This window comes from Cryptomeria japonica, chromosome 7 (genome assembly GCF_030272615.1).
Source record: "Cryptomeria japonica chromosome 7, Sugi_1.0, whole genome shotgun sequence".
Classification (NCBI taxonomy): Eukaryota; Viridiplantae; Streptophyta; class Pinopsida; order Cupressales; family Cupressaceae; genus Cryptomeria; species Cryptomeria japonica.
The window spans coordinates 650,499,642-650,507,359 of NC_081411.1; positions in this window are offsets into that span (position 1 = coordinate 650,499,642).

The following is a 7,718-nucleotide window of genomic DNA, read 5'->3' on the forward strand; positions in this document are numbered from 1 at the left end:
GAGAGAGTTATCCCTAAGCAAGTAATACAAAGCATATGAGGCTATCACAAAGAGGGCGGGGGCAAGAGGGCACCCTTACCTAATAGACCTACTAAGCTTGAAAGGCTGAGAGATAGAACCATTAAATTCAATCTGGGCATGTGCAACCTTAAGGAGAACCTGAACATATTGGCAAAAACCTCAGGAACCAAAAGCTTTAAGCATCATGGAAATAAAGTTCTATTCAATCCCGTCGTACACCTTCTCAAAGTCCAGCATAAACTGTTGGCATATGGACACTCCAATGAGACATTGTGTGTGATTGAAGGTTTTGTCATTGATGGCAACCTTGCAATCCTATGGCACCGACAAGACATTATAGCAACAAAAGCACTACACAGGCAACCTTGCAATCCTATGACACCAACAAGACATTATACCGGCAAAGCATTATTCAAACAAGACAGTGCACCAGCATCAGTAAGATCAATCTACACCGGCACCGGCACAGAAGGAAATATGTATACCGACACAGAGGCCGACAGGATTTTTGATATGTAATATTTTATTTATTATTGTATGCCGACTTGGCAAATTGTAAAATGACTCTTGTATATAAAAGAGATCATTGTAGACATTTGTAGGATATGGATAGGAAGTAAAAAGATAATTATAAGGCAGACCTAATGTGCGAATTGTAGGTCAAGGGTCTATGTAAAGAACAGAGCAAGAACCGATATTGAATCTGGCATTAAAGATGCTATTGTAAAGCAGTACAGAATATTGGATTTGTGTAAATCCTCATTGTAAGTTAGTGTGACTTCTTATTGAGCAGTGTGCTCTAGGCAGTTGGCCTTCCTGCATGTGCAGGCCCCTATTGTAAGTAATATTCTCTTATTGGCCAGTAAGTGAATATTGTGGGTCACAAATCCCACCGAGGTTTTTCCCACACCGGGTTTCCTCGTTAAACATCCTGTGTTATGGTGTTCTTTTCATGTGGATGTTTTTTATTCTGATATTTACATTAATTCTTGCATACCGGTATACTGTTACTTTATGTTCTGCATATTCAGTTTTAAGAAAATCTCATTACCGGTCAGATACTGATTCACCCCCCCCCTCTCAGTATCTGTGGGAACCCTAACAATTGGTATCAGAGCATGGTCCTCTATTTTCAAAAGCCTAACATCTTGAGAAAGATCTTGACACCGGTAAAGATGGAAAATCTGATGAAGAAACTTGAAGGAGCTCTTACTGACTATGATGCAGAAAAATTGAAAAATATTAAATTAGAAGATGATTTAAAAGTAGCTCAGGACATTATTCAGGCACTTCAAGAAAATCTTACTGTCACAAGAAATAAGAGAAGAGAACTTTGTGAAAAATTGCAAAATGAGAATGATGAAAAGGAATCACTAAATGATATAATAAGCAAATTGAAACAAGAGATCATGACAACAAAAAATGAAATGCGGGATATGACTATGAGATTTTGCAAAGAGATTGAGGACAGAAAGAAGAATGAAGAAGAATTGACTAGAAGACTAAGTGATGCAGCAAATGAGAACACACGACTTAGCTATGAAAATGACATGTTGAAAACTGATCTGATGCATACTCAGAATGACTCGAATGAACTAATGAGACAAAAAGAAATCTTGGAAAGGGAATTGGAAACTGCAAATCAACACAAAGAAAAATTCAAGAAAAGATCAGAAGAACTTGGTACCTTATTGAAGAATCAAAAACCCAAAGGTGACACTTCTAGAATTGGATTTGAAGTTGGAGAAAGCTCCGATACTGCAAATACCCAAGATCACAGCAAACCGGTAAGACCTTTTAATACTTACAAATTCAATGGAAAATGCTTTAACTACAATAAATATGGTCATAGGGCAAATGAATGTAGATCTAGGAATTATCAAAACATCAATCCTCCCACTGGTCAATGCTCCAAATGCAACAAAATTGGTCATAACTCTGAAAATTGCAGAATGAATGTAAGATGTTATGTTTGTGGAAGATTTGGTCATTTATCAAATAAATGCAGAACACAAACCAGCATAGGTTATGGGAAAGCTATTCAAAAAATAATGTAACTTGTTATGCATGTAACAAGATTGGTCATATTGCTAAATTTTGTAGAAGTAAAGGTACACCGGTAGACAACAAAAGTACTAGTTTGAAAGGTAAAGAAAAGGTTGAAGAGGTTAAGCAATAATTTTCAAAGCAATGGATTAGAAAAGGTAATCTAAATATTGGGGATACTCCTCCACCGGTAGAACCAACAAATGCTCCACCGGCAGGACAATATGATGCTCCATCGGCAGGACAGAGCAATGCTCCACCGGCAGGATGTTCTTCATCAAATTGAAGAAAATTATCTTGAGGGTTCTAATGACACATGTGCTATTATTCCCTCGATTAGAGAAAAGAAGTTGAAAATCATTCATTACCGGTAAATAAAGTTAAGCTAATACATTACCGGCAAGCAATTAATGTGGTAGGTAGCAGAAAAGACTTTATAAAATAAGGTTTTGGCTCCATTTCATTTCACCGTGAATTCAAACTTTCAGAGAGCGCGAAGATTTCCGAGCTAAGGCATTTTCAAGCAAAGAGGCAAAGCACTTCAGCAATCAATCCATTCAAAGGCAGAAAAAGGTATTTATCATCATGGCATCCTCCTCTGCACCTGAATTCATAGCAAACCCTACAGTAGTCAAAGTTATAAAACGACCTAGGCCCGTGTTTCAGCTAGTTCCCAGGTAGCTAAGAAAGATGACAACACTGGTGCTTTTTCAAAAATTCCAAAAGGTGTTGTTTATGCAGAAGACCCTAGAATGTATATTCATTGCAACATAGAAGAATTAGGTGATGAAGAAATAAAAAACATGTATAAGTCTGTTATATGTGACAACTCCAGAAATGTGAAACCTGAACATAAAATTGTTGAAACCCTAGGATTCACTGAAATCCTCTGCTTTCCTGAATTTCCCAAGGAAGTGGTTAGGATAGTTTTAAGCAGGGTACATGGTTCATTCTTCTGGCTTGACTCAGTGTATAAAATTACAAAGGAAGCTGTGAAAGAAGTAACAGGGTTACCCTCCACCGGTAGCAGACTCGACAAAACCAAGAAGGTTTCCAATGACTTAGTAACAAACTTAACTGGTGCAACATCTGACAAGAGATCATTGAGGGATAATGATGTGACCGATACAAATGTTAGATTTGTTAGCATGATTTTAGGTTACAAAGCAACTCATGCTAATAGGCTTAACTTAGTTTCCAGTTTATGCATAAAGAGTGCTTATGACATGGTTAAGGACAATGTGAAAATTAATATCTGCGAACGGTTAAATGATGAGTTAATTGACAATTTAGCAAAAATCAAGAAGGATAAGAAAGGAACGTTTAGATTTGGAAATTTACTTGTATGCTTAATGCTACACATAACCAAATAGGCTCCCGGTATAGGCAACAAGGATTTTGGATTTGACCTACCGGTAGGAAAACAATTGTCTGACTTATTCAACAACATGGGTGAAAACAGAGAAAAGAATATCAATGAGTATTTTCAAGCACTAAAGGTCAGAATGAATAAAAGAATCAGACTATCACAAGAAATTGTCAACAAATACAAGGATGATATATGTTTTGTAATAAAAAAGGATGAGATCTGGATGGAAGCAGTCATCCCAAGAACAATCTGGGTAACAGAGATGGGGTATGAAACAGATGACCACATAGTGGAAACTTATGCCAAAGCACTTCTGGAAGCCCCCAATGAACCAAAGGAAGAAGTATTTGGTAGTGTTGAGACCATTGAAAGTCAAATTCAATCTAAGAAGAGAGTGAAAAAGGTTGAGGCATTTGTGAGAAAAGGAACCAGACAAGCAAAAGCCATAAAAAAAGATGTATTAAAGAAAACCGGCATAATTGAAGATGAGTTGGCAGCCCAACAACCTGAAACTCATCTATCACCGGTATGTACTTCCTCAGAAGGCGATATGCCAGCAAATTTCAAAAGAGTTGTCAGGAAAAGAGACCCCTCACCGGTAACCACTCCTTCACCTAGAAGGACAAGACAAAAGCAACAAGCCGTAAGATCTCCAGTCAGGAAAGTCACACCTAAGAAGAAGCTGACCCCCAAAATGAAGAAGAAGACAAACACTAACTTGGCCCCTCTTGACATATTACTGAATGAGATCACAGAGGAAGGTAAATTGAAAAACATAAGGAAAATCTATGACACCCTATCAGATGATGAGAAAGGACAAGTTGAGGAGAGTGTTATATTACACATGAACATGTATAAAAAGTTTTTGTTGCAAGTCTTAAATGAAATTCCTGATGAACTATACAAAAGACTTGAGGCCAGAAGGCAAGGAATAATTGAGTTGGATAAGAAAATTAAAATAGAAAAATTACTTGCAGTATACCCGGTTAACTCACCTAAGGAAATTGATGATCTAATAGCTCAGGCCAACTGAATAGTTTTTTCCACTACACACCAGCAAATTTCACTAATGGCAGGTAGAGTTACAGAAGTTTCAAAGGAAATAGAAAATGGTTGGGATACATTCTTGGTTGAAAAAGAAAAACAAGAAGAATATAGGAATCCCAAGCCCATTCTGGTATATCAAAAGGACAAAGGGAAAGGTAAAGTTGGTGGACCACCAAGTATCAAGATTAGAGACAACTTACCCCCACCTCCTTTAAATACTCCATCAGTAAAAGGAACAACTGTAGAAGATCAACCGACAGCTGAGAGTATGGATACAGAGGATAATAATCCTAATCTTGAAGTCCTATATACTATGAATGTTGATACTCAAAAGATAAACATAGTAGTAGATAAGGATGCACCAGATAAATCAGGAAAGACAGAGCAACCGACAATAGATACAAAGAAAAAGATGGAATCTGGAACACAAACAGAGAAACCATCAAAGCTAAAGGCTCCAGAACAGATGCCACCGGTAAGAAATGAAGTAGGAAAACTAGTGCTTAAAGAGATGGAGACACAAATATACCTACCAGAGGTCAATACTAGCATGGTCACTTCCACCGGCACTCAGTTTGTTGGATCACCATCAAATGTAATAGAGGTATTGCTTGAATCTATCAAGAAAATAACTGATTATAGCTCACAAGCTTATAAAGCGATAGATGATTCAATTCCAATTTTGAAATCAATAGCTTCCAATTGTAATATAGACAACAAAGATTCTTTAGGCCTGTTGGATACACTTTGTAAATATATTTCTAGAAATTTTGAGCAAACAAAGGTAGAATCTGTAAAGGAAAGTGTAGAAAAAGAGAAATAGAAATTCTTTGAGGAAGGAATAAAGAAGTGTAACAGGGAATTTGACACACTTCTACCAGAACTGTGCAATTTATTGAAAGAGCACAAAACTCTGTACAAAGACACCTGTAAGATAAAATTTTTGACCATAGATGTAGACAAAAAGATGAGCAAGGTATAGGAAGAGATAAATAAACTTGCAGATAATTTTGTTAACTCACCCGATGCATTATTAGTTTTTGAGGAAAAGATAACAAATTTTGAGGAAGAATTGCTCAAATTAGAAAGAGAGAAAGAGAAAATAATAAACAAGGCAAAATTCTTGAGATCTAAACTAAGTCCAAGATTGGACTATTTAGCATCTCTGTGGAAGGGAATCTTAGAGGCACTAACTCAGGGAAGCAAAACACCAGCAGAGCACTTACAGCGTCTCACTGGTACAGTATACAGAACTGAGACAACAATAAAAGATAGCAAGAAGTTTATGGATGGTATAAACTTAATTTTGGGAGATATTCTTCAGATAATAACTACCCAACTACAAGGTTGAGGTTATGGATTGGTACAACTACAAAATCTACTAACCTTTGTCATTGATGCCAAAGGGGGAGTAGTAGGATGAGAAAATTCAAAGCACAGGGATCACATGCTCAGGGGGAGCTCTCACATTTTTGGTAACATTTTTGGTTCCTACTAGAAAATTCAAAGCACGGGGATCACATGCTCAGGGGGAGCTCTCACATTTTTGGTAACATTTTTGGTCTACACATTTTTGGATATCTTTTTGAAATTTCTCATGAGTGTTTCCATCAATGCCAAAGGGGGGGATTGTTGGCATATGGACACTCCAATGAGACATTGTGTGTGATTGAAGGTTTTGTCATTGATGGCAACCTTACAATCCTATGGCACCGGCAAGACATTATACCGACAAAAGCATTACACAGGCAACCTTGCAATCCTATGACACCAACAAGACATTATACTGGCAAAGCATTATTCAAACAAGACAGTGCACTGGCATCAGCAAGATCAATCTACACCGGCACTAGCACAGAAGATGTACACCATCACAGAAGGAAATATGTATACCGGCACAAAGGCCGACAGGATTTTTGATATGTAATATTTTGTTTATTATTGTAAGCCAACTTGGCAAATTGTAAAATGACTCTTGTATATAAAAGAGATCATTGTAGACATTTGTAGGATATGGATAGGAAGTAAAAAGATAATTATAAGACAGACCTAATGTGCAAATTGTAGGTCAAGGGTATATGTAAAGAACAGAGCAAGAACCGGTACTGAATCTGGCATTAAAGATGCTATTGTAAAGCAGTACAGAATATTGGATTTGTGTAAATCCTCATTGTAAGTCAGTGTGACTTCTTATTGAGCAGTGTGCTCTAGGCAGTTGGCCTTCCTGCATGTGCAGGCCCCTATTGTAAGTAATATTCTCTTATTGGCCAATAAGTGAATATTGTGGGTCACAAATCCCCCCAAGGTTTTTCCCACGCCGGCTTTCCTCGTTAAACATCCTATGTTATGGTGTTCTTTTTATATGCATGTTTTTGATTCTGATATTTACATTAATTCTTGCATACCGATATACTGTTACTTTATGTTTTGCATATTCAATTTTAAGAAAATCTCATTACCGGTCAGATACTGATTCACCCCCCCCTCTCAGTATCTGTTGGAACCCTAACATAAACATGACCACCTTTTAATCCAAAAGATTAGCTCACTCCATAGCCTCCCACCTGGTAATGAGGTTCTCCAGGATGTATCTCCCTTTAATAAAACTGGTATGTGTGGTACAGATAAACCTAGGTAGGATATTTCCCAATCTAATAGCAATAATCTTCGCAAGAATTGTATAGGATACATTAAGTAGTGTAATAGGATGCCAATTCTTGATAAGATTTGTGTCCCCTTCTTTAGGGATAAGTTTGATAAGGCCTCTATTAATGTCAGCACCCAGTGACCCTATCATAGTAGCTTCCTTGTACACCTCAAGAATGTCATCCACAATCCAACAAATGTTAACCTTATAGAATTCAATGGTAAGCCCATCCAACCCAGGGGTCTTATCATTATGTAGAGAGTTGATGGCTCTTTTGATTTCCTCAAGCGAAAAACTATCTACTAAGAGTCTGGCCTTCTTCAAGTGACATAATATTGGGGACAAGAGACCGACACTTGTCTCTAGCAAGCATGGATGAAGGAGAATCTTCTGAGGAGAAAAGCATCTTGTAGAAGCTAAGAAATTCTTCCATGATATCTTCTTCTTCAAAGAATTCCCTGTCATCCACCCATAGCTTGTCTATCTTCTCTCTTATCTACTTCTGCTTCACCTGGTTGAAGAAGAACTTAGACCCTTTATCTCCTTGAGACAACCATTGCATCCTAGCCCTAGTCCTAGCTCCAATGG